This window comes from Cavia porcellus, unplaced genomic scaffold, assembly GCF_034190915.1.
Source record: "Cavia porcellus strain 051 isolate PalLab524CR breed Dunkin Hartley unplaced genomic scaffold, mCavPor4.1 scaffold_19, whole genome shotgun sequence".
Lineage (NCBI taxonomy): Eukaryota > Metazoa > Chordata > Mammalia > Rodentia > Caviidae > Cavia > Cavia porcellus.
In genome coordinates this window covers 5,921,112-5,945,424 of record NW_026947502.1, presented here as the reverse complement: position 1 = coordinate 5,945,424, position 24,313 = coordinate 5,921,112, and the positions used below count along the sequence as shown (strand labels likewise).

Here is a 24,313-nt window from a genome sequence, read left to right as displayed (position 1 = left end):
CACACTTGTGATTTCAGCATTCTGGAGGCTGAGACAGGAGGATCTCTTGAGCCTGGGAGTTTGAAACCAGCCTGGCCAATACAGTAAGACCCTTCTCATAAACAAAGAGCATCCTACCACTCTGGCTTTCTCACCTGTCCCTGTGCATGGGGCTGGCCCACTCCTCAAATTCCAAAACCTAAGCCTCTGATGTTCATGGACTTCCAGGAGGAGGTGACTTCCCGGTGCCCGGGCTCCACCTTGACCAGAGAACACACTCACATGACATCATCATCAGATTTCATTCAAGGACTTTTGGGCTTCCAAAGCCTTTTCCCCTGGACACTCCATGAGTGGAGTTGCCATGGAGACACATTGGAGGCCAACAGCGCTAACGAGCTTGGTTGGGACGCTGGCCTTCTTGACTGTTTTCCATTCTGAGCCCTAATTAGAGAGATTATGGAGGGTGGACTGTTTCTTTTATTACGAATTAATTTAAAGCCAGGTTCTGAGGTTAAATCATGATTGCATTTGTTAATCAACTCCACCTGGGTTTCCTCCCGAGAGAAAGCAAGATGCCAATAGGAAAATGTTGAACAGGAGGGTCTGAGACCTGGGAGTTTTGCAGGCTGCAGTGATGTCAGGGGGCCTGGCAGGCAGCTCTCACAGGTGTGACGGTTTCAGTTGGCAGACCGGTGATGCTGGTGGGAATGTGTGCAGAGGGGTGCGAGAACCGGGTCCCAGGAAACCCGCCGCTTCTGGCAGGGAGCTGCAAGCCCCGCTTGGGGCCTCAGGCTGCCCAAGGGAGCCTGTAAAGAGAGCCAGCAGTTTGAGAAGGACAGACAGGCTGATCGCCTCGCAGGGCTCCTGCGTGCCCGCCCCTGGCGTTCTGTGAGGTCTGCTCCTGTGGTTTCCTCAGGCTTTGGGGTCTCGGTGCCATTGGCATCTGGAGCCAGATCGTCCTTTGGGGCAGGCCTGTCGTGGGCGTCGGAGGACGTGGCTACCACCAGATGCCAGGCGTGTCCAGTCCTTCCCCATCACCTGCACCAGCTGGGACCACCAGAAGTGCCTGCACGTTGCCAAATGTCCCCTTGGGGAAAAGATTACCCCCAGCTGAGGACTACTAGGTTAAAGTATAGTATGCATTCATGGTACAAAATATATAGAAATGTAGAAAGTAAGATTAAGTAACCTGTAGCTCCAGTAACTAACAGCAGCCAGGTTTTAGGCACGCTCTCGTCCCTGCTTTCTTTTCCTTGCATTGGTTTTGGTCTTTCACAAAACTGAGGCTTCGCCCAGTGACAACCTGTGTCCTGTCACCTTCCTCAGCGGGTGTACTGGGCTGCACCTCTTCCAGAGCTGCATTGACAACGCCGCCCTTGGCGGGGCTCGCTGGAGGATGAGGAGTATGGTTGGAGGCTCAGCAGACCTCATCCTAGGGACAAAGGGCTCGGGGACCAGCCCGTCATTCAGCCGGAGGTGATCTCTATCCGAGGCTGGGTCACAGTCACACTGGTGCCCGGGGCACGTGTGGATCAGCACCATCGCTGTGCTCCCGCTGGCCTAGGGTGTGGGCTGGTCAGCCCAGTGGGGAGCCCAGCGTGCTACAGAGGGTACAGGATGGGCCAGGACTGTGAGAGGCTCCCAGGAAGGAGGGTGGGGAGAGGCTCAGGCTTGTGAGGAGCTGGTGAAGGTCGCTGTCTCCCAGGAAAAAGGCCCACATCTGCCCAGCTCTGCGTCCTGTTCCGTGAACCCCATTTTAGCCACTTCTGGGTATGAAGACTCCCCCCTCGAGGACTTGCAATGCCCTAGAGACTTATCCCCCTCTCTTCCAGGAACTGTCAAGGTCCAGGATCTCCACTTTCCCCATTATGGAGGTGGGGCCTCTTGGAGGTGGTCCTGCAGGCCAGAGAAGCAGTGAGTGGATGGATGCATGGCGCTGGAGCACTAGGACCGAGATCCGAGCTTCTTGGGTGACAATATCAGTGCACCCTAGAACCCACTCAGCCCTTCCTAGAGAGTCTATGCATTCACTTATGCAGCGTCACTGGGTCCCCTGGTGAGAAAGGCAGCACTAGCAGAAGTGACTGGTCCTTTTAGGCAGCTGGGAATAGGCTGAAGGCTGCCCCGGGAGCCCCCCTTCTCTCTCCTGCAGCGTGGCCAGGCCCCAGCCCTCAGCAGGCTGCCTGGGTGGAGGAAGGATGGGCTTCCCGGCTGGGAAGGCTGGGTGTGCGCCCTGCCAGCATGTTCAGAAATAAAAAGTACTGGGGATGTAGCTCAGTGCGAAGGCCTAGCTTTCCGGCCTCCTGAAAAGTGGGCAGTGTCCATTTGTCCTTCAGCTGTGTCCCGCCAGCCCCTGGCACCCAGAAGGGCAGAGGCTGAGCCCCACTGTCTCTCACCTGCAGGATCTCACAGGACCAGAGAGGATGGAAGCGATTTGGGGGCCACCTGTGGCAGCGTGGAACTCCCCCATGTTAGGAGTGGGAGCCAGGAAATTCTTGCCTTCAAGGTTTTCTCTTGCGTTTTGTTTTGTTTCTTTGGTACTGGGGCTCGATCCCAGGGCCTGCACACTGAGATAGAGTCCTGTGCTTTTTAAAAAGCTTTCAAGACAGGGTCTTGCTAAGTTACTAGATTGCCCGCGCTGGGCTAGAGTTGGGGATCCTTCTGTCTCAGCCTCCCAGAGCACTGAGATTGCACTTGAGTGCCACCAGGCCTGGCTAAGGGTCTTAATTAAACCTTAGGCCATTTATTTTCTTATAGGTACGGGGGAGTGAGACCGGGGCCTTGCATCTGCTAGGTGAATTTTAAAATTTGAAACAGGGCCTCCCTGATTTGTCCAGTCTGACCTGGAACTTGGGACCTTCCTTCCTCAAGGCCCCAAGCATCTGAGATTCCAGATGTGTCTCTCTGTACCCAGGTTATTTATCTTTTGAAAACCTGCACAGGCACATGGAACAAAATTCAAACTGCTGCACACGACGTGCAGTGAAAATCCAATGTCCTTCTCGGAACCCAGCCCAGGGATCCTTAAAAAATTGAAACAAGAAATTCCTTTCTAGGAATCTTCCCAGAAGAGTTAAAGCCAACATATTTCAGTGAACCGTGCACATCCATGTTTATAGCAGCATAATTCCTAAGAGATAAATTTCAGAAACAGCCCAAATACCCACCAACAGATGAATGCATAAAAAAATTGGCATTTATGCACAATGGAGTCCTACGCTGCCATAAAGAAGGATAATTTCAGGCGTTGATAGAGAAATGGATGCACTCTGAGACCGTACTATTTTTTTTTTTTTTGTCTTTTTCACCGGGGATCGAACTCACAACTGCCTGCTTGCAAGGAAGGCGCTTATGCCGCTGAGCTAAATCCCCAGCCCTGAGACTGTACTCTTAAGTGAAATAAATCAGACACACAAGTTTAAGTATCGCACTGTGGCCGGGCCCAGTGGCACATGCCTGTAATCTCAGAATTTAGGAGGCTGAGGCAGGAGGATCTGAGGCCAGCCTGGGCTACATAATGAGCTCAAGCCCAGCCTTGACACCCTGTCTCAACTGCCCTAAAAAATCCCCAAAAAGTATCATATTGTTTGTCTTGTGTGAGAAACTTAACATATAAATAGCAAAATACAGGTTAGACCATAGGAAGCAGATATTTTTCAAACAGAAAGGGGGACAACGGCGGGGTGGGGGGAGAGACTGAAGATGCCTTGTGTGCTTGCGCCAGCCCCCAGGTGAATACAGTCGTTAGGGGCTGCAAAGGTACTAGCGAAAAATAAAATCGAATTAAAACAGTAAGTCACCTTTCAGTCAAAGTGGGCCTCTTAAAATGAAGGCTACCTAAAGGCAGACCATGGGAATGTTTTAACAGAAAAAAACCCAAGCCATGGAAACCACCCTGGAGACATCTCTGTCTTCAGTGGCCGCGTGTGCCACTGAGTGTGTGAGCCGTGTTTCTCAGGGTGATGCCTCTTCTGACAGCCGCTTCAGATGGCTCCAAAAACAGTGCTGGAGCGAAGGGCCCTGGCCTGCCGTCGCCTCACCCATGTGCCTGGCTCTGTCACTGACTCCTGGGCGGGGAGATGCGGGCTCAGCTAGGCTGTGCTCTTCGGTGCTGGTCCCCGAGTTCCCTCTGCAGGGAGCCCCCTGGAGGGGAGCAGGGGGCCAGGTCTGGGGCTGAGCTGGACTCGGAGTGGGGCTGAGACACGGGGACAGCTCAGCTGGTCCTTGGCCAGTGTCCCCCAGTAGAAGCCCTGTGGCATCTGGCCCTCTTCCCAGCTGTGCCCCGGGAGCAGTGGGCAGCCTCAGCGCAGGGCTGGCCTGGGCAGCGAGGAGCCCGGAGCTGGAGGGATGCCAGGCTCTCACTCTCCAACGTGCTAAGGGGCCAACGTGGAGGGAAGCCCAGGGCGCCTGCTTGGGGGAGGACAGGGCTGGGGATAGAGTGTCTTTGGTTGGGGGGTTGAGAGAGAGTCTGGGGTGGCTCACACAGCCCTCTGACCCGATTGGGGATTTGACAGCACTCAGAGCCCTAAGGAAAGTTCCCAGAAGACACCCTGGTTCCCGCAGCAGCCACGAGTGGGACTCACGCTCCAGGGCCCTGATGCAGGAGATCGGAGGATTGGGATGCCTTGTGGCTGGGCCTGGAGATAGAAGGCACCTGGGGTGCAGGAGGAAGCCCTGGGGGTACTCTGTCTGGGAGAAATCGGAACCTCTGGCCACCAGGGAAAGGCAGACTTAGAGGCTGGTAGCCTGGGCTTCAAGCTCTTTCCCAGGGTGGCCCTGGGCTCTTCTGCCAGCCCCTCAGAGATACTGGACTAGTGGCAGTGTTCTCTGCTGTCATGTAAGGCGGGCACCAGCCCCTGGGGCTACTGAGCAGTTGGCACGGGGCTCGTATCATTTTGTTTTAATTAATTAATTAATTAATTTTTGGTGCCAGGACTCCAGTTCAGGCTTGCCTGGCAGGTGCTGCACCACTGAGCTAAATGCCCCCCCCCCCGCCCCGTTTTAAATAATTTAACCCCACTGCCCCACAGGGCTGGTGCTGCTGAGTGGGGCCCTGCGGTTTTAGGTGTGGGTCTCATGAGCCTCTCCGGGCTCGGCTCACCAGGTTCCCCTGGGAGAAGCGGGTGGCAGTGGGCACAGAAGCAGGTCCCCTGGGAGAGCCCAGCAGGCACCAGGCTTGAGATGAACTTCCTCGGAGGAAGGGCCGAGTGCATCTGGGGTAGCTCAGGGGCACAGCGGCCGGCTAGCATACATGGGGCCTTGAGTTCATCCCCGAATCTGGAAATACAGCGCACTCTGTCTTCCTCTGGGACAACTGAGATGAACGTCAGCATGTTAGAGGCTGAGAGAAGCCCTGCCCCGAATGGGTGGTTTTAGTTTTTCAGATGTGTTTGACTGCAGCACCCTGCTTACGTGGCGCACCGTTGGATTCTGTGTGGCTCCCCTTGGAATCGGGGACACCTGGGGAAGGAGCGCTCCTACCGGGGTGACTCCTGCTGCCTGTAGCCCATGTGCAAGAAGCCCCGTGGGTGCATGGATGACACTTCCCGGGGGTTCCCCAGTGTTGTATGTAGCCAGAGTTTACAGGGAAATGATTTAACACAGGATGCATAATTTACAGGATTATTTTATAATATTCACCCAAAGACTCAAATGCAAAAGAGTGTGGGAGGTCTGTCCACACACTAGAGATGCGATACGGGATAATTTTATTTATCATCTCTGAGGTATTCTTCTTCTCAGGATTTTTCTGAGCATTTTATCACTCTAGCCCCTAGTGATAGTTTTCATAATTTGAGAAGCCTTCGCATCAAAACGAGAGGTTATAGACATCGAGCTAACACCGGTTAATCTCGAATGGCCAGAGAATCCAGCTGGGGGCCTGGGTCCCATGGCAATGCCCCGCATGAGTCCAGCCGAAGGCCTGCAGCCCATGACCATGTCTCATGCAGGTCTGTATTAAGGGTCTGCACTGCGCAGGCCATGAAGGATCTGTGCCAGCACAGGCTGAGGGATCTGGACCGGAACCAGAAAGGGCCGAAGTAAGAACCAGAGCTGCCCCAAAGAGAATCACAGCCATCCTCAGCAAGCGTGAGCACCGAGCTCCTCCAACAGTGAGAACAGCCGAGTTCGTACTTGGAAACCCTGCGGGACAATCTCTTCCAGCAGAATCACCAGCACACCCTCTTCCTCTCCAGTTCTCCTTTAATGCCACTGGCAACAGTCCTCCGGGGGGCCTTCCACACCCAGCACCACGCTGACTCAGTTCAGCTGGGTGTCACAAGTTCACCGTTATTCAGCCACCACACCAGCCCACCTTGGCCTGGGCAGGAACCCAAGAACGGCCTTGGGAGGCCCCACTGCTGTGTCCTCTGCCCTGGGAATGTGGTTCTGGGAACCCAAAGCAGCCCCTCCCGGGTGTCAGCTGTCCCTTGTGATACTAAGGGCATCAGACATGTTCTGTCCTTTGGGAACTGCCCATCTTGGGTCTTTTCAGAGCGAACCCTTCAGGCTAGGAGGAGCGCTGTCACTGTTCCAGGTCTAAGCTAAATGACAGTGAGGAGAAGAGGCCAGGCATTCCTGTCCGGTGCCACACTGTCTGCCCAGGTAGGCCCAGAGCTGACCAGGACTTCAGCCACCATCCCCCAGCAGGAAGGCTGCAAGCCCTTCCACTGCAAATGCCCCGTGCCCGCTGCATGAGGCGCTGCATTAAGCCAAATAGCAGACAGCCGCTGCTCACCAGCCCCAGGACCCCTCTGGAGCTGGGCTTGCACAGCGCTGGCCTCTGGGTCACGTGGGCATTGGTGCTGTGAGCTGCAGGAAGGCAGCGGGTACGCTCAGGTGAGGGCGGCAGGGACTCGCAGTTGGCCGAGGCACGGCTGTGTCCCACAGGGCTTTCCCAACAGGCAACGGCCGGCAGGGCAGACGCTAGCTTGGCCACTTCCCATCTCTCTCCGAAGGGTGAGGGCTCTGCAGCCTGTCTTCTAAGAGGAAGGCTCCCCTCTGAGTGGCAGGAGAGGTGCCCTTGTAGAATGCTGTGTGTGTTACGCAGCCCCGAGGCAGTCTCCAGCTCCAGGGGACCTTTTCTGCCCGATCCAGCCCACAGCTTTGGGCCTGAAACAGGAGACAGCATAGCAGATCTGGGTGCTCTTTGCAGACTCCAGCCGTTGACACCACACCACATCTGTGGTGTGGGAGGCCCAGCTGGATCCTGAGGAGGGACATTGCCAGCCAGCTGGGCAACTGCAGATGTGCAGGACTTGGGCCGGGCTGGGTCTCTCAGCCTGGCCTGTTTCTTGTGGACTACTATATACGTGCAGGGGGGCGATGGCCCACTGCTCGGGTGAATGTCAGGTGGAACACAACATGAGCCGTGCCTGGACACACACACACAGCAGTGAGATTAACCATTCAAGGTAGCCAAGCACTTCCCTTGGCACTGGCAATGGGGTCTCTTCAGGACCCCCCGCGGGCTCTGTTACTGAAACGCACCTGCACCCAGCTGACTCATGAGTACATGAGGCTCCCCAAGAGGCAGGAAGCGGCCTATCCCAGCAGCAGGCTGCTAGCAGATTTATGACTCAGGGTCACAAATCCGTAAATCACCTGTAGGCCCCCGGAAGGACGGAAGGACGATCACCCATTAGCTTGAAAGAGCTCTCAGCTGCAGGTTTCTTGGGCAAACGCTGGTCACAGCCAGGAGCCGTCAGAGCAAGGAACTCTAGCGCTGTGCTAGTCCCCTGGTAGCCGCCTGGGCTGGGGTGCCCAGGGGAGGTATAAAGCAGATCAGTCTCAGTGGAGGCCAGGGGGGCGAATTTACTAAATGGTGCACGGGTGCTGCCAGCACAGTACCTTGTTCTTTTCGAGTGGCGACTGCGGGGGACCTGCAGGGACCTGCTATGAGCGATGCCAGACTTGGTGTCAGAGGTCATGGGGAGCCTCACCCACATCCGCCAGATGAGAAGATTCAGAAAGGTCAGGACGGCATCTCAGGACTGAGGAGCACAGGAGCGTAGGCCGGGGCCCAGCCTCAGTCTGCCGAGTCTTGCCGGCCTGGAGCCCACCCACACACTTTGCTCTCTAAAATGAGAGAAGCCCAAGCTGGTGACTCAGAACCCCTCGGTAGTTTTGCTGATAAATTTTTTTTGTTTTGAAGTGAGAGATTCTGCTTCTATTAAAGTCTTTAGGAAATTATAGTGATTTGGGCTTTTTCAGACATGTTGGAATTACTCACAGTCTGGAATTCCCAGGCAGGGGTGAGACCCAGGGAGGCTGCAGCGTGCAGGAGTCCGGGGTACAGGATTTGGAGCTGGAGGTGCTCAAGTTCCCACTCTGCCTTTACAGACCACACGAGTCACCCGCTTGGAACCCTCAGTTCTTCTCCTGGTTTGGGAACTGACACCAGAACTGAGCTCAAGGGTAGCTGGGGGACACAGTGAAACAAAGAACAGGCGTCCTGTCCCCTGCAAGGCTCCAGTGGGTGGGCCGTTCCAGGATACCTGGCCTAGCGGGGTCTCACTTGGCGAGGTCAGAGTGTGGAGCTTACTGGTGAGGCTGTGGGCTGCTTGGGTTCCAATCCTGCTCTCAGGCTGACTTGGGGCTAAAGGATTTCCCCTCCCTGAGGCCCTGTTTCCCTCAGGGAAAATGTAGACCAAACAGCTCAGGTCCTGTAGGAGGACCCAAGGGTTCAGCCTCAGGGCAGTGCCCAGCAGAGCCATGGCCCGTAGTGACCACCTTCTCGCTATCCCTCTCCTTTCCGCTGGTTCCTGTGTTTCTGGCAGGGCAGCCTGAGCTCACAGTTCTGCAGAGCTGGTGGAAGAGTTTCTTTAGCTGCTTCCGGCAAACATGGTCTAAATCTGTGCTTTCCTTGGTCAGCACTGTAGCCCAGCCTTTGCCTGAGGCGTCCTCTTCATCAGGAAGTCCTGCTTTCCTCATCCCCATTGACCAGTGTCCCGGGCCCCGCTCACAGGCTGGGTGAAGAGCCTTCCTCATCTCGCCCAATCGGGAGCAGTCATCAAGATCTGGGTGCCGTGGCGCATACCTGTGGTCCTGGCTATTTGGGAGGCTGAGGCAGGAGGATTGAAAGTGGAAGGCTGGCTTGGGTAATTTAGCCCCTGCCTCAAAACAATAAAAAAGGGCTGGGGATGTAGCTCAATGGTCAAGCAATTGCTAAGCATGCCGGAGGATCTGACTTCCGTCCCCTGCATGGGGAAAAAAAAATCAACAGTTCTGTGAATTTTTACTGAGTGCCTGCTCTGATTAAGTTAATCCTTCCTCTGTTCATCGCTGCCCATTACTGTACTTGAACAATTATTTATCTGCTAATTTTTCTCCCCAGAATCTAGAGGCAGATAAAGGCCTTGCAGGCTCGTGTGAGGTTCTGTGGCCAGTGCTGTGGCCAGTTTGTGCCCTGGCACCCTCTCTGTCTGGGCCTTTCTCCCAGACCAGTAGCCTGCAGATGAACTGAGCATGCTCAGAAGCTTCAGGGGTTCCTATCACCCTATGGGGCTTCAAAGCCCCAGAGAGGTGGCCCCCAGACACAATGAGGACCTCACACTGTTGTTGTGAGTCTTCTCCGTGGGTTGCATGGAGATCAAAGTCTGAAGGAAGTACAAGGTTGCTCTCTGACAAAAACATCGTATTTTTAGAAGCACTCGGTGGTTTAGGATGTTTGCCCTATGCTGTCAGTGGAGGGTGGGGGTGGAGGCCGAGCCTGGGCGCTTGAGCTGAGGGTTGGTGGGAGCAGGTTTCCTGGCTCGGGCCCAAGGGTGGAGGCTGAGGGGTGGGGACAGCCTGCTGTCCCTTATCTGTTCTGAAGATCAGGATGCTCAGGCCCTAGTGCCTGAGAGTTGAGGGCCAGGGGGCTCTGAGGCCTCTGGTTCTGTCCTCTTTGTTCAGAGAAGGGAAACTGAGGCCCAGAGAGGAGCAGAGGCTTGACTCCTCTCCCCTGTCCGCCCCCACATCTGACACACGCGCAGTCTCCCTAGCTGGGGACCGGGGCTGACACACATGAAACTGAAGGAGAACAATGTACTCATTCTGCAATCAGGGCTAATTGGTGTGGTTCAGAAGCGGTGGAACGCGGGATGGGTAGGGGTAGGAGGACCTCAGTGGGTCTCTAACCAACCGACCAGGAATATTGCTGAAGAATTAGAACAGCCCCTGGGGCCCTGGAAGGGGAAGCCTGGGGTAGGGCAGAGGGACCATTGGGCAGATCAGGCCACAGCTAGGAGGTGGGCCCAGCTGGGCCTGGTGGGGGACAGCTGGGAGGAGCGCAGGGAAGGAGCCTGGGTCGGCAGCAGTGTGGACCAGCATGTTAGCAGCATCTCACTAATGGTGAGCGGCCTGGTGTCGCTGAGCTTGGGATGGAGCAGAGAGAGGCACGCTGGGGGTGCCCTGCCCTCCCGCTCTCCTGGCTCTCTCTACCTTATAATCAGGGTGGCCCTGCCTTACTGTTTATGCCAGAATCCTGAGCAGCCTGGCTGGGCTGGCGAACTGTAATTTATATCTTTTTTCATATGGGCTCAGGCTCCAGAGGCGCAGGCTCCTTCAAATGGGAACCACATTGGAGAAGGGTAAACCAGAAGGCGGGAGTGTGGCCGGAAAGCCACCTGTTTCTCGTTTGGGATGCGCCTCTGTTTGTCGCTGGGTTCCAGGGCCCAGCTGCGTTTAGGAGGAGGCAGAGCAGGCCCGGGTCACCGCCCTCAGGCAAGGCGGGCAGCTTCGGCCTGCTGGCTGTGGGGTGCCCGGGGCAGAGCTCTGCAGAGGCTGCTGGGCACACTGCACTCCTTGTGCCCCTCTGTCCCTGCAGAGCGAGGCTTCGCGGAGAAAACCAGGCACAGGCAAAGCCAGCCCCTGGGGAGGCCTGGTGGCCTCGGCCACTCCTGCCAGTGCCTCTTGCAAACTAAGTGTGAGCTCCAGGGGGCTGGCGTTGCAGAAAATGAATGAATCCAGGTTTTACACAACATGGATGAATTCTTATTTCATCATATTTTATTTTTTCTGGATACATTTTTCAAGTATGATGTGCTAGTTGGGGCAGCGGTGCATACCTGCAAGCCCAGCCTGGACTGTGTGTCTCAAATATAAAATAAGAAAAAGGGAAAGAAGAAAGCGCCCAAAAGGAAAGAACAATTGGGACAGGAGAAAGGAGAAAAGAAAGAAGGGAGAAGACTATGTATATCTATGATAGATAGCTATACTACTAATCTCCGTTTGTTCATGAGAAAAAACATCTTTCATTGTTCGATTATTTGGTGACTTTTTTTTTTTTTTTTTTTTTTTTTGTCTTTTTCCTTTGTATCGGTACCGGGTATCAAACTCACGACTGCCTGCTTGCAAGGCAGGCGCTTATGTCACTGAGCTAAATCCCCAGCCCCCTATTTGGTGATTTTTTTCACACCTGGATCTTACAATCTGAAGAACCACTTTGAAGATAACACTATGCAATATACGAACCAGTGTTAATTTCCTATTACTGTGTTTTGAAATCCTGTATCATCATTTTTATTCTTTTCATTTTAAAATAAAATGTAAAACAATAGATATTGAAAAAGGGGGTGGGGCTGGAGGTGGGGATGTGGTGCAGGGTGCAGGCCAGGGTTCCATCCTAGCACTAAAACAAAAAAGTGGCATAGAGTGAAAGCTGAGAGACAGTGCATGGTCGGTTCCATCCGTATAAAGTTCTAAAGCAGGCAGAAGTGTTCTATGGTAGTGGCTGGGGATTTGGTTCAGTGGCTCAAGGGTGCAGCGGTTCAAGTGCATGCCTGGTAAGCATGAGGTTGTGAGTTCGATCCTAGTGCCTAAAACAAAAACACTCTTCTATGGTGTCCAGTGAGGTTGGCTTTGGGGTCAGATGCGTGGAGTGCCCTGAGACTGGGACAGCCATGTGACGCGTGTGAGGAGGACGGGGTGCAGAGGTTCCTAGGGAGCACTGCCCTCTGCTCGCGCACCCTGAAGGCGGCCACAACAGGTCCACTGTGATAATACACTGGCTGCATGTTCACGCTTGGTGCTGTGACCGTGCTGCTTTCTGCAGTGAGACAGGGGCTGGGGATGTCGCTCCATAGCAGAGCGCTTGCTAAATATGTAAGGGGCCCTGGGTTCAATTCCCACCACCCGCTGTGCGCTTCAAACATAAGGAGACACCGGAGAAGCACTGCACAGGGGAGCCCATCACCCACATTCCTTCTTAGTGTGCTGCCTCTCTGGGGTTTTTGCCCCTCGTGGCTGTCGGACACTCGCCCCCAGTCCCCTCTGCCTGTGGTCAGTCCCCTCCTTGCCGCAACGGCTTCCCCAGCCTGGCTCAGGCCTCTGCCTGTGCGGTGTGGCATGTGTCCCTGGCCCTGGAGGAGGCCCCCGGCCCTCCGAGGCGCAGCCTGGCCTGGGACATTGGTTTCCTGAGGTCCAGGCCCCTGCCCTGAGAAGAGCTGCTCTTGCCCGCTGGGGCTCCCCAGGCTGAATAAACGGACCAGAGGGCCTCCGAGCACAGCCTTCTAGCGGGCTCTGGTTGCAGTCCTGCTTGGCACTGTCGGTGCCCTCCGAGGGACACCCGGAGGCCTTGGCTACAAAGAAAGGGCAGATCTCTAGGACGCGGAAAAAAAACAAACAATCTCTGATCTTCAAAGTTCCGTTGCCTTTTTATTTGCTTCATGAACCACTGCCACACGAAGGCTTCACCCTTTAATGGGTGCGAGGGATCCCGCAATGCTGAGGTTGAAGAAACCATGAGAAAGTGAATGGGGGGCTGGCTGCCCCCGCCTCGCCATTTTTCTGGGGCAGCTGAGTCTCCCCGCTGCACAGGGCCGGGCCCTGTTCAGGTGAGAAACTTTCCATTGTTGCCCTTATCTCGAGGCCTCCTTATCCGCTGCGCCTCCCTGAAGCAACCACAGGTGCACACATCAGATCTGAGCCCCGATCTGTTCCACCCTGTGCCAGGCAGGGCCGGGGACGCGAACCCCAGCATGAAACGGCGCCCACAACCGCAAGGCCCGGCGTGCACCCTCTGAGACCGGTAGGTAAAGACAATTACCGGCAATTTCCACAGCATGGTTTGTTTTTTGTTCAAAGGCTTGGAGGCATTCTCAGTAGCGAGCTTAAAATATAGTATTCCCGCCGCAGGCCGCCTTCATCAACGGGCGATAAAAGTTGTGGTCGCTTTGTCCTGCTCTTCCTTTCAACAGTTAAACCTTCAAGTTTGATATTGAAACTGCTTTTTTTCTTCAAGTGTGCTTTGATGGTGCAGATAACGCTTCCTGATAAGGAACCAACCTGCCTTCAAAACCACTCACTGTACCCCGAGCGCACCGCTGGGGTGCACGTCACGAGGGAAAATCGGGCGCCCGAAATTATGAGAAGTGGGATAGGAATGTGCTGAGTCTGAAATTCTCCTCTCTGCTGCCTGCACTGGAGATTCTGCAAAAAGAGAGAAAAAACCAGAAAAAAAAAGCCATCAGGCGTTGATCAGAAGGGGAGTCGGGGAGGGAGGAAACGGGGGTAAAGGCTTAGGACCTGTTGTTTGTTCCCCTGCCAAGGAAGGGCAGTCATGTCCATCTGCTGGGCTTTCGCTGCGAACTCTCCGCCAGGGTGCCCGTGGGCTTGGTGTCTGAGCCGTCTTGGGGAGGTGGCTGGGGTGCTGGCTTCTTCAGCCGCTGCTCTCCTGAGGTTCTTCTGTTTGCTCATCGGTGTTTGTCACATGTCAAAGGCTGCCCACACTTGGGCTACAGTAGGAATAGACGCTGGGTGCCTTTGGGTAAGTGACAGTTGTTTGGTTTTTCCAACATGCTTTGATGTTTGTTATCTCACCTCCTATCTTGTGGAGAAGACCGATACCAGCACGGTAGCCACACAAACCCCATGAGTTCTTCTGTGCCCATTTTACAGATAAGGTAAAAAAAGCCCCAGAGTGGCACCTGTAGAAAGAAGTCTGAGGCTTCTGCAGGAGGGCATTAAACTGTGTCTGCCAAGCCTGGACATTTTCAAAACCTTCCCAGCTTTGGACAGGAATCAGTGACTTCCCAGGTGTCTGAAGAGAGACTGTTTTGCTTCCTGATTTCATTTTTAGGTTCCTCTTGTGAGCAGGGACTCCAGACATCCTGGGCCTATGAGCTGCAGGTAAGAGCTGGTTTAGATCAGACAAACAGGCTTGAATCCTGGCTGGCCAGCTGTGTGACTGGAGGTGAATTACCTCACCTCTCTGGGCCTCAATGTGTTTGTTAGGAGAGTGCAGCCTACATAGTAAAAGCTCCTTAGACCTGACTGCCATGGCAAGAGTGACAGTCCATGAGTCTGTCGCTCTCTGAACTGCCCTGGGTTTGCATAAGCATCACATCTTGTAAGTTGCTAAATACTTTGAGCAAGCTTTCAGCAGCTCCCCTGATGGATCGCCATAGACTGAGCTCCGTGCAGTGGGCAGGCAGGCAGGCAGGTGCTCATGTTTCCACGTCCCTCTTTGAGAGACCGGGAGACTGAGGCACAAAGAGATCAAGCAGGTCACCAAAGAATTGCAACAAGCTGGCGGCAGCTGGGATCTGAGGGGGCTTGTGAGGGCCTCTGGACACAGGCGGGCAGACCCACTGGTCAGCAAGCCCGGCACCACCAAACAAGTAAAACAAAAAGAAAAATAACATAGAGGGCTGTCTGCAGCCCTTGCCCACGGCACGCCCTCAGGCACGTGGCTGTCCCCTGTGGGCCTGGGGGCTCTTGCGTGCTAGGCAAGCCACAGGCGGCCGCTCAGCCCCAGAGCCGGCTGTGAAGCTCAGGATGTAAGTTAGAGAGCCCAGGCTTTATCCGATTCCCAGAGCACTCAGGTGCTGAGGCTGTGCCAGCCCCTGCTGAAGGTGTGTCCCGACTGGTCTCCTCTTGCTCTGAGTCCTGCAAGACAACACCGCGTCCGGTCCTGCTCAATCTGCCCCACATGTTGGTCAGGCCCACGGCGGCTCTCGGAAGGCCATGCCGGTTGAAAGCTCAGAGAGTGAAAAGAGGACCCGGGCCCCTGTGGCACACAGGCCATCACAGCCTGCTGGGAACCTTGGAGCTTCAGGGCCTGAATGTCCCAGGGCTCTGTGGCCCGGAAGAGGACAGAAGGGCCGCTCGTCCTACCCCACCAAGTGCTCAGTCCTGACTCTGCTAGCCTGAATAATGTGATGTTAAAAGCACAGGCTCGTCAGGCACCCTGGCACATGCCTGTCACCCCGACTTCTCAGGGGTCCGAGGCAGGAGGATCTTAAGTTCAGATCCCACCTGTGCAATTTAGGGAGCCCCTGTCTGAAGTGAAAAATTAAAAGGACTAAAAACAAACAAGCAAATACTAAAGATACAGGCTCAGAGTCGGAACTCTGTCCTTTATCCAGCGTGTGACCCAGGGGCAAGTGACTTCATGGGAAGCAAGTGACCTCATGTATTTTGGGAGCCTAAAGTCCACTGGAAGACACCGGGTTTCATGTCCCATCAAGCTGGCCCCTGCCAGCTGAGCTGAAACAAGCCAACGATCATCAGCCACGGCTCAGTCCTGGGCCCTCCAGGAAAGGAAATACAGGGAGGGCCGAGAAGCCCAGGAAAGGGTCCCTGACACGGTTAGGCAGCGGGGACCGGCGAGTAGAAGCCACATCCACACTCTTGTCCCTGCAAACTGCTCACGCCACCTCTGGGCCGGAGGGACATGGGAAGTGCAGCCGCTTTGCAGTTTCTTAAATACTTACACCCCTGCTGTGATCCAGATGCTCCTGTCTGTCTAGACAATCAGTCCCGGATAAACGAAGCCACTTTCACCCAAATGCTGCGCACAAATGTTTATAGCAACTTTATTTGCAGTCGATCAAACCTGGGAAGGGCCCAGACATCTACCAATCAGTGAACTGATGCACAGATTGTGGTGGGTTGTGCAACCCGGAGATGCTGGAAAATTAAACACGGATGAAGCAGCAACAGCGTGGCAAGAAAGTCACACAATAAAAATGTTGCATGTGGAAAAAACCCTAAGAATGTCCTGTGTGTGGTTGGATCTATTGAAAACTCTAGAAAGGGTGAAGGGGTCCCTCAGGACACTGCCGAGGTGACTGCCATCGTGAAGCACAGGGAGACGGGAGCTTCCGGGCCACGGAAAGGTGTGCTGTGTTGGCGGCAGCTCAGGGCGCGTGCGGTTCACCAGCCCTGTGTGCTGTAATACAGCTTGGTGTGTCCAGTCCGCCTCATCAAAGGTGAAAAACGTGCACAAAAGGGTCCTTGAGTTGTTTCCTTGCCTGTGACCCGGGAATCCTGTGAGGGTTCAGTGGGGCTCACCCCACCCCACGTGTGGCTCTGGCCTTGAAGCTTCTGTTCCACTGCGAGGCCCCTCAGTGGCTGACAGCTGGGGGCCCTGAGCTCAGTCCCACAGTGGGTCCTTGCACCCCGCTGGGCCTAAGGGGACAATCGCAGTCTTGTGGAAATGGTGTCATGTGGCAAAGAAGGCCACTGGGCCCGGAGGCCTGAGACACCGTGATGTCTGACTCTGGGTCATTATTGAGGGCAGCTGACCACAGTGAGCAGCAAGGAGAGGCCGCAGAGGGGGACCAGGGCTGGACACTGCCCTCCACGTGCCTGCCTGCAGGGTGCAGGTTCCCTCTGCACGGCCCTGCACAGCCCTGCACAGCCCTGCCCACGCCAGGCCCTGGGAGCCACTGTCGCAGTGGCTGAGAGACGCCCCCACCGCGGGCCACTGGGTGGCCGTGCTCGCATTACTCACGGCTTCCAGGACCTGCCGGGCTCAGACAGGAAGCCCCATTTTTCCTCTCGGGGTGACAGCGGCCTGTGTTCTCTTTCCTGCAGGGCCTGGGGCTCCCTCGCCCAGTGGGTTTCTGAGGCTGAACCTCTAGGGTGTCAGTGGCCCATGGGGCCCCCCGCCAGTAGATATTCTGGCAGAGCCAACTCTCCCAGGGGGCCGTGAGCCACCAGCCCTTGAGAGCACCCCGGCTCAGCCAGGCCTCTTGGAACGAAGGCAGCATCTAGGGGCACGAGGAGGCCTGCAGTGCCCATGTGTTAGCTAACCTAGAGAGGCTACAGCAAGCCCCGCAAAGCTCAGGGCTCCACTACCCCTTGAGCTGGAGCCGGACACACTGGAGGTGGGTGCCTCCCGGCTTGTCTGCTCCCCCATTCCACTCCCAAGGGGGGGCTGAGTCTATTCTTTCTCTGTGTTTGACACACCTCTGCGATGGCTGGAACCCCCTCTCCGCACCAGCTGGCCTCAGCCTCTGTCTCCTGGATGCTTTGGGGACCACAGTGTACCACACGGCCCATCTTCTCTGCCCATCGTTGTTCACCTGTGCTGAGTCCCCAGCCCCAGGCAGCCCCTACCTCCTGGACTCCTCCCTGCAGCCCAGGGTGCCCCCTGTGGGTGGCACAAGGATGCTCCCCGCCCTTGGGGTCCCTAGGGACCTCTCCTTCCTTGACCATGTCCAGGATGGTCTCCCTCCCTCCTACAAATGTGTGCGCAACCAAGTTTGCACACAGCACCCACCAGTGTCTCCAACCAACCAGGGCAGGGTGCAGGGTGGCCCAGGGCCTGCAGGCCAGCCTAGCCCTGCTGGTCTCGGGGAACAGCACAGATAGGGTCCTGGCGGCGTGTTCTTTGGGCCCTCTCTCCGTGTCTTTCAGAGTCTCAGGAGACCAGATGCAGGCCTAGAAGCAGCTCCTGTGTGAGACTCGTCTCCCCTTGGTGCTGTGCTCCCTGGTGCTGCTTGTGTTACTGGGGAACGGGTCCTTGGCATTGAACTTGGGGCCAAAGCGGGGGGGGGGGTCTCTTTTCAAGGGGTTTCCCTGGGCGCCGGCCAGCTTTGATGTCCTTTCCTGGCTTTTGCTGCCAGGTCTCTGCCTGACTCCAAGGCACAGAGGAGCGCAGGGCTGGGACTCGAGCCCTGAGCTTTATGTTACCTTCCAACTTAGATTTAATTTCCAAGTTTTCATTTAGTCTTTAAATCAACGTTGAATCGGACGTGATGCTGCATTGCCCGTAATCCCAGCTACTCGGGAGGCAGAGGCAGGAAGATTGAAAACTTCAAGGGCAACCTGGAAAATATACTGAGACCCCACGTAAAAAAAAATTGACATTTAATGCCGTAAGTGAATAGATATTGGGCATCTGACTTCAAAGCCTGCCCCGGGAGTCCCGTGAGAGACACAGGAGGGCCGCTTGTGGTTGCTACTGGGTGGGGGTGCTGGGGGACGGACGATCCCTGGGATCCAGCACACCTGTTGAATAAGTATGGAAGATTACAGCAAAGCAGGAAGCTGGAGATGGTCCCTACAGAGCCGTACACAAGGACAGACACAAAACTACAGGCCAGGTGGCTGCCATGACGAAAATCCGACCAGGAAGTGCAGAGGAGCGGTTCCTAGTACTCGATGTACTCTGCGAAAAGAACCTTGTCATCCATGGAGTCAGTCTCCAAGATGTGCTTGTGTGGGATTCCAAGGTTGTATCTCATTTTCGAATTCTTTTTCTTGGATCTCAAGAAATACTTGCATTCTGTTCCTTTTGGGCAGTTCATGGGTTCATCGCTTGTTAAGAGTTATTTGTACCAGACCCTTCAGGATACTGTCTGTGGTCACTGTAGAAGAGTTCTTCACAGAGGCTTAGAGCACAAAACCTGTTCACTGATGGCAAAGGAACAATTAGACGGGCTGACTTTGGCCTTGCTAGAGCTTCTGGGACCCTGCTAGAGTACACACACACACACACACACACACACACCAGGAGGTGGCACTCTGGTGTGGAGCTCCAGAAGGATTGCTGGGGTCCGCTTGGTATCCTACTCTGGTACATATTTGGAGTAAGGCTGGGGGTTTAGCTCAGTGGCATAAGCACCTGCCTGGCAAGCACAAGGTTGTGAGTTTGATCCCTGGTACCCCTCCCTCCAAAAAGTTGGAGCATAGGCACCATTTTTGCAGAACTGACAAAAAACAAAAACAAAAAACTTTTCCATGGGGATTCAGAAATTGACCAAGTCTTCAGGATTTTCAACCATGAAGTAAGACCAGAGGTGGAATCTTTACTGGACTATAAGAATACATTTCCCAAATGGAAACATAAGAAGCCTAAAACCCCATCCCAAAAACTTAGATGCAAATGGCTTGGATTTGCTCTCAAAAATGTCAGTCTATGATCCTGCTAAACAAATTTCTGGCACAATGGCACCGAACCACCCGTATTTTGATGATTAGGACAATCAGATTAAGAAGATGTAGGTTTGTGATGACAAGCTTCCACACATTCTAATCCTGGCTGAAGAGTTGTATTTTTACTGTTGATTCTATTTTTTGTCTTCTGCATTTTCTTCTTTGCTGTACAAGTGAAACTGTACTTCACTTTCTAATCTCAAAAGTCTAACTGAGAGTTGTCAATATCGTTCTAAGTACATTTAAATAGAATTCTGCATATATGTGTAGGTCTCACTGTGACAATGATCTATTACCATAATAAAACTATAAATCTAAAAAAACCCCAGATATTGGAGAGAGAGAGAAAAAGAATGTTCAAAGTTAGAGCTCTCCCATCTCATTCTCCTCCCTGAGGGGAATCGGTTGGGTGGGTCTTTTTAAATGCTTTTTGGAAAAAAACCCACACTTTTGTATTCGTAGATACAGCGATTTGTTTTGGATTACATTGATATATTTTTCACCTAAATTTGAGCTATAGATCTTATTTAGCAACTTCCTTTTCTACTGAGTGGTTTACTGTGGAGATCTCTGCACATCACTGTCTGTGTTCCTACATCCTGCTTTTCCATGACTGCATCATGTTCCCAGGGGGTGTTTCCATGCGGTATTTACCTGTTTTCTCACTGAGGGACATCACATCATTTCCAGATTGTTGCCATCGTGCACAATGCTACTGCAATTCCTGTATGTGACCGGCAGCCTTGCTCAACTCCAGGCTGGTTGTTTTGTGGGTGAAGGATCTCGCTCCGAGGAGGTAGTCCAGTGAAAAGTGAAATAACTGTATCTTCTGTTCTGCAAGAGAAGCTCCTGGAGAGTTCCTGAACTACAAAGGGCTGGGCCAGACTCCTGGAGTTTGGATTCGGGAGGTCTAAGGTGGAACCTGAGACTCTGCTTTTGTAGCGAGTTCCCGGATAATGCTGCCAGAAGCCCAGGACCTGCTGGGCCACCCTTAGGAGACAGTGTGCAGGGCGAATCCATGCTGGGCCCTCCCTCCCGGCTGGCTCTTCCTGTGAGTCACAGCCAGCAGGGCCCTGGTGAATGCCCTAGAGGTCTGGTCCGGGTCCTCTGCCTGAAGTTCTTTTGTACTCCAAACCCTCGGGGCTCCTGCTTCCTGATGCAGCCTGCAGGACTGCTCAGCCCCGGGCAGCGTCTCACCGTCCTTCCCGCGGTAGCCCGCGAAGGCTCGGTCAGCCATCTATGGGCACGACTGGGCCTACAGCAGCAGACCACATCTCCAGAGAGGGTCTCTGCTGGGTCTCGAGGCCTTAGACCCCAAAGCTGTGTCACACAGGATGGGAGAGTGGGGGGAAGGCACCGCAGCGGTGCAGCCATGAGGATCCTAGAGCCTGCACCCTGGAACCAAGGACACCCTGAAGGACCCACTGCCCTTCCAGCACCTTCCTGGTTGCTTTGGGGGCCGAGGTCCCTTCTGCACCCGAAAATGGTCCAAGTGCATGCTGAGTCACACTCAGCTTGGTAGAAGGTCGGGTCACCTGCCAGGAATCCGGTGGTGCTGGCAACGGGATTCCCTGCGGGCTTCAGAGCTGCCGCAGGGCCCTCCCGGCTGTGCGGAGTGGAGCTCTGTCCAGCGCCAGCCCTACCCAGCCCTGTGGCAGGGTTGGGACATGCTTGTGAGCCTCTCTCTGTCTCACCCTGGAGAGTCCTGTCTGATTTATTCACGATCCTGACCCCAGCGTCTGCTCCATAGCAGGCACCCGTGCAAGAAACGAATCCATGAAGGTTTTCCAGGCTGTCTGCTGGCTCCTTGCAGAGGGCCCTGACTCAGGCCAGCTATTCAGGTTTCTGAGGCCTTTTGCATGCTGCAGCGGCAGGACTGAGCCCCACCTCCAGAACCAACCTCTGCACAACCCCAGAAGTGAGCCGAGCTCCCAGGAAACCCCCAGCCTCTGATACCGGTGTGCCCGCCCGGGTACAGCCAACTACAGAGGAGAGCGGTGCTGGGCAGGCCCAGTCCCCTTCCAGGGAGGCCAGGCGCCCGGGCCTGTGAGCAGGGCGTGGGCCCCCGGTGCGCCCCCACCAGGCGAGGAAGGGCCGGCTCTGCCCAGGGTCGCGCTCCCCTCCCCCACCCCGCAGTAATAGCGGAACCGGGGTGGGGGCGGGGTGGGGGCGGACGAGCGTGCGAATCCCTTTCAGAGTCAGATCTGAACTGCTCGGCTCTTTCAAGACGCTCATCCCGAACCCAAAAGATGAAAGCGAGGCTCGGGGGAATTCTGCCCGGTGGAAAGGCGCCACGTGTTACTTTTGGTCTGGGAGGGGCTCCAGCCCCCCGCGGAGAGGGGCGCACGGCTGTGCGGGCCGGGGGAGGGGAAGGGACGCTGCCCCCGCTGGGGACCTCGCTCCGGGCCGCCCCGCGGGCGCGTGGAAGTGGCCGCGCGTGCTGCCCCCTGGCGCGCCGGGCGGGCGGCGTGGGAACGGCGTGCGCGGGCTGCGCCACGCGCCAGGGTCGCGGGCCTCTAAAGCCCGCTCAGCGACGGCTCTCACTGGGACCCAGCGGGCACCGAGCCCCTAAGGGAGGGGTCGGATGTTTGCAGGGACGATCCTGCGGGCCACGTGGGCACCGTGTGTGTGCTGGGGTTCAAAACCTTGCAGACCTTTGAGCTACTGGCTTTGTTGCTGGTAAGCAAGTCATAGATGTGCGAAAATGTGGTGCCCACTTCGGAGAACCCGGGTGTGTTGTTTCGAACTGGTAAACTGAGGAAATATCCCGGAACAGGACAAATGGGTTATATTCACTAATTGACTAGTTGACTGCAGGCCAGGCACCGTTGGAGAAAATCTTCGACTCCTAATCATTAAAAGTGACCAGGCTGGGGATTTAGCTCAGCGGCATAAGCACCTGCCTTGCAAGCAGGCAGTCATGAGTTCGATCCCTGGTACGGGTAAAAATACAAAAAAAAAAAAAAAAAAGTGACCACATAGAAAAAAATATCTACTGGCTAATAAATAAATAAAATATGGACAGCTCTTGATATTAGGGTAGCCAACAGCTATATAAATCTGTATGGAGGAGTGACCGGAGGGCAGAGGACACCACATGAGTAGTAGCTGTTCTCTTTGAATGCTGGGATAAAGGTAGACTGTTACTACCTTAGACTTCTTGGATTGCTTAAACACTTTACATCACAGTGGTGTTTCTTTTTGTTTTTTTCTTTTTAAGCTATGCAGTTCAGGCTGGCCTTGAGCTCACTTTGTAGCCCAAAGTGATGTCGAACTTGCAAGGATCATCCCTGCCTCAGAGTGCTGGGATTATCGGCATGGGCCATCAAGCCAGGCTTACAATGGTATATTTTAAAAACAAACAAACAAACCAAAAAAACCCCAAACAAACAAACAAAAAAACGGGCTGGGGGTTTAGCTCAGCGGCATAAGTGCCTGCTTTCCAAGTGTGAGGTCACGAGTTCGATCCCTGGTACCAATAAAAGTATTTTTTAAAAATAAAACCTAGGTTTGATTTGCAGCAACACACACACACACACACACACACACACACACACACACACACACTGCGTTCTGAGACTGTGGAGTAGCAAGCGCTGGGGCTCTGAACCCGTTTCCTTCACCCCTGTGCCTTGCTGCTCAGGCAGGTGGGGAGGTTGCCTGCCTTCCTGTCTTCCCAACAGGTGGTGATGGCTGGCTGTGGGAGACACCCCCGCCCCGGGATCATCCCACGGGTCCACTCCCACGGTGACCCGGCCACTCTGAGCTGCTCAGGGCTGCTCGGTGGGTGGCTGCAGGCTGTGTTTTCGGGGCCTGAGCTGAAGTCTACTGAAATGGGGCCCTCGGGTCTCACCGAGATGGAGAACACTCAAAAATTTCCCTTTCTCTGGTAAGCTCTGGTGAGCCTTTGAAGTTCTAACTTGGCAGCTTATTACTGTAAGCCATCTATGCTTCTGATTTCTTTACCATTTATCTTTGCTTTCTTCTGAAAGCACAGTCAAACCTGGTAGGGGACTGTGTGGGTGGGAGTTGTGCTGGGGCTCCCGGAGGGGATGGGCTGTGCTCACTCACACGCCCTTACACACTCACACACACACACACACACACACACACGCTCACACTCACCTCGCAGAGAACTTTCCATTCTGATTCTCACTGCACTGCATTTATTTGGATAAATATACAAATCCATCGTAGATGTTTATTTATTTGTGCTGCTACCTTTTCATTTGATTCTGAGACAAGGTTTCACTAAGTGGCCTAGGCTGGCCTCACACCTGAGATCCTCCTGCCTCAGCCTGTAAAGACACCGGGATTACAGGGCTGTGCCACTACACCCAGACAGCACAGAGAGCTGTAGGAGCGAGGCACGTTGGCACATGCCTGTACTCCAGAGTGTTGGGTGACACACTGAGACCCCAAACAAGAAAGAAAAATAAATCATAAAAGGAAGCAACAAATAAGAAAAAGAGTTCAAGACGCTCAGAAGACAGAACAAGCAGGCCAGACGCTGCGAATATTCATTTCGGCAGGGGACAGTGGAGCCCAGGCGAGAAGCGGCTTGCAGAGAAACAGGTCTTCCGGAGCCCACGGGTGCGCGGCTCCTCACTGCACAGACATTTCTGAGCACAGAAAACAAAGTCACTTTATATCAAGCCACGCTGTGGGGAGCGAAATGACACCAAAGACCATGAGAAAATCCCAAAAGAAACCACAGCACACAATTACCTAGCAAACATCACAGGTAAACAGGCTTCTCATCATCGAGAGGCTGGAACAGTATCTCAGAGCGCAGAAGGAAAATACTCGTCACCCTAAAATTCTGTATGAAACTATCTGTTGTTTTTTGACTGAGCACATTTGGACAAAACAGGCTGTGAGCGATTTTCACCGCATCAACTCGGAGGAAGGTTAAACTCCAAACAGGAGAAGCGGGGATGCAGGGGACTCGTAAGCTGGGAAATGTAAACAAGCTTTGTACCCAAAGCGACCACACTGATAGCAGGTCACTGGGAAGGGTGTGAGCAGGCAGGCGCGGGGCCACTGAGCTGCACCCCAGCCCTGAGGGTTTGAGCAAAGAATGCAGTTCTAGGTCATAATTGGGAAGCTGGGTAAGGCTTTTGGAGAAGCATTCTAAGATTCTCTTGTTACTTTAGAGCAGAAAAGAAACTTGCCATGAAGG

The 24,313-nt window shown here is 54.4% G+C and overlaps 1 pseudogene; it reads left to right on the top strand.

Annotated features, from left to right (window-relative positions):
* The first annotated feature begins 18,217 nt into the window (after window positions 1-18,217).
* LOC100736179 (cyclin-dependent kinase 1-like) lies at window positions 18,218-19,200 on the top strand (annotated as a pseudogene).
* The last annotated feature ends 5,113 nt before the right edge of the window (window positions 19,201-24,313 follow it).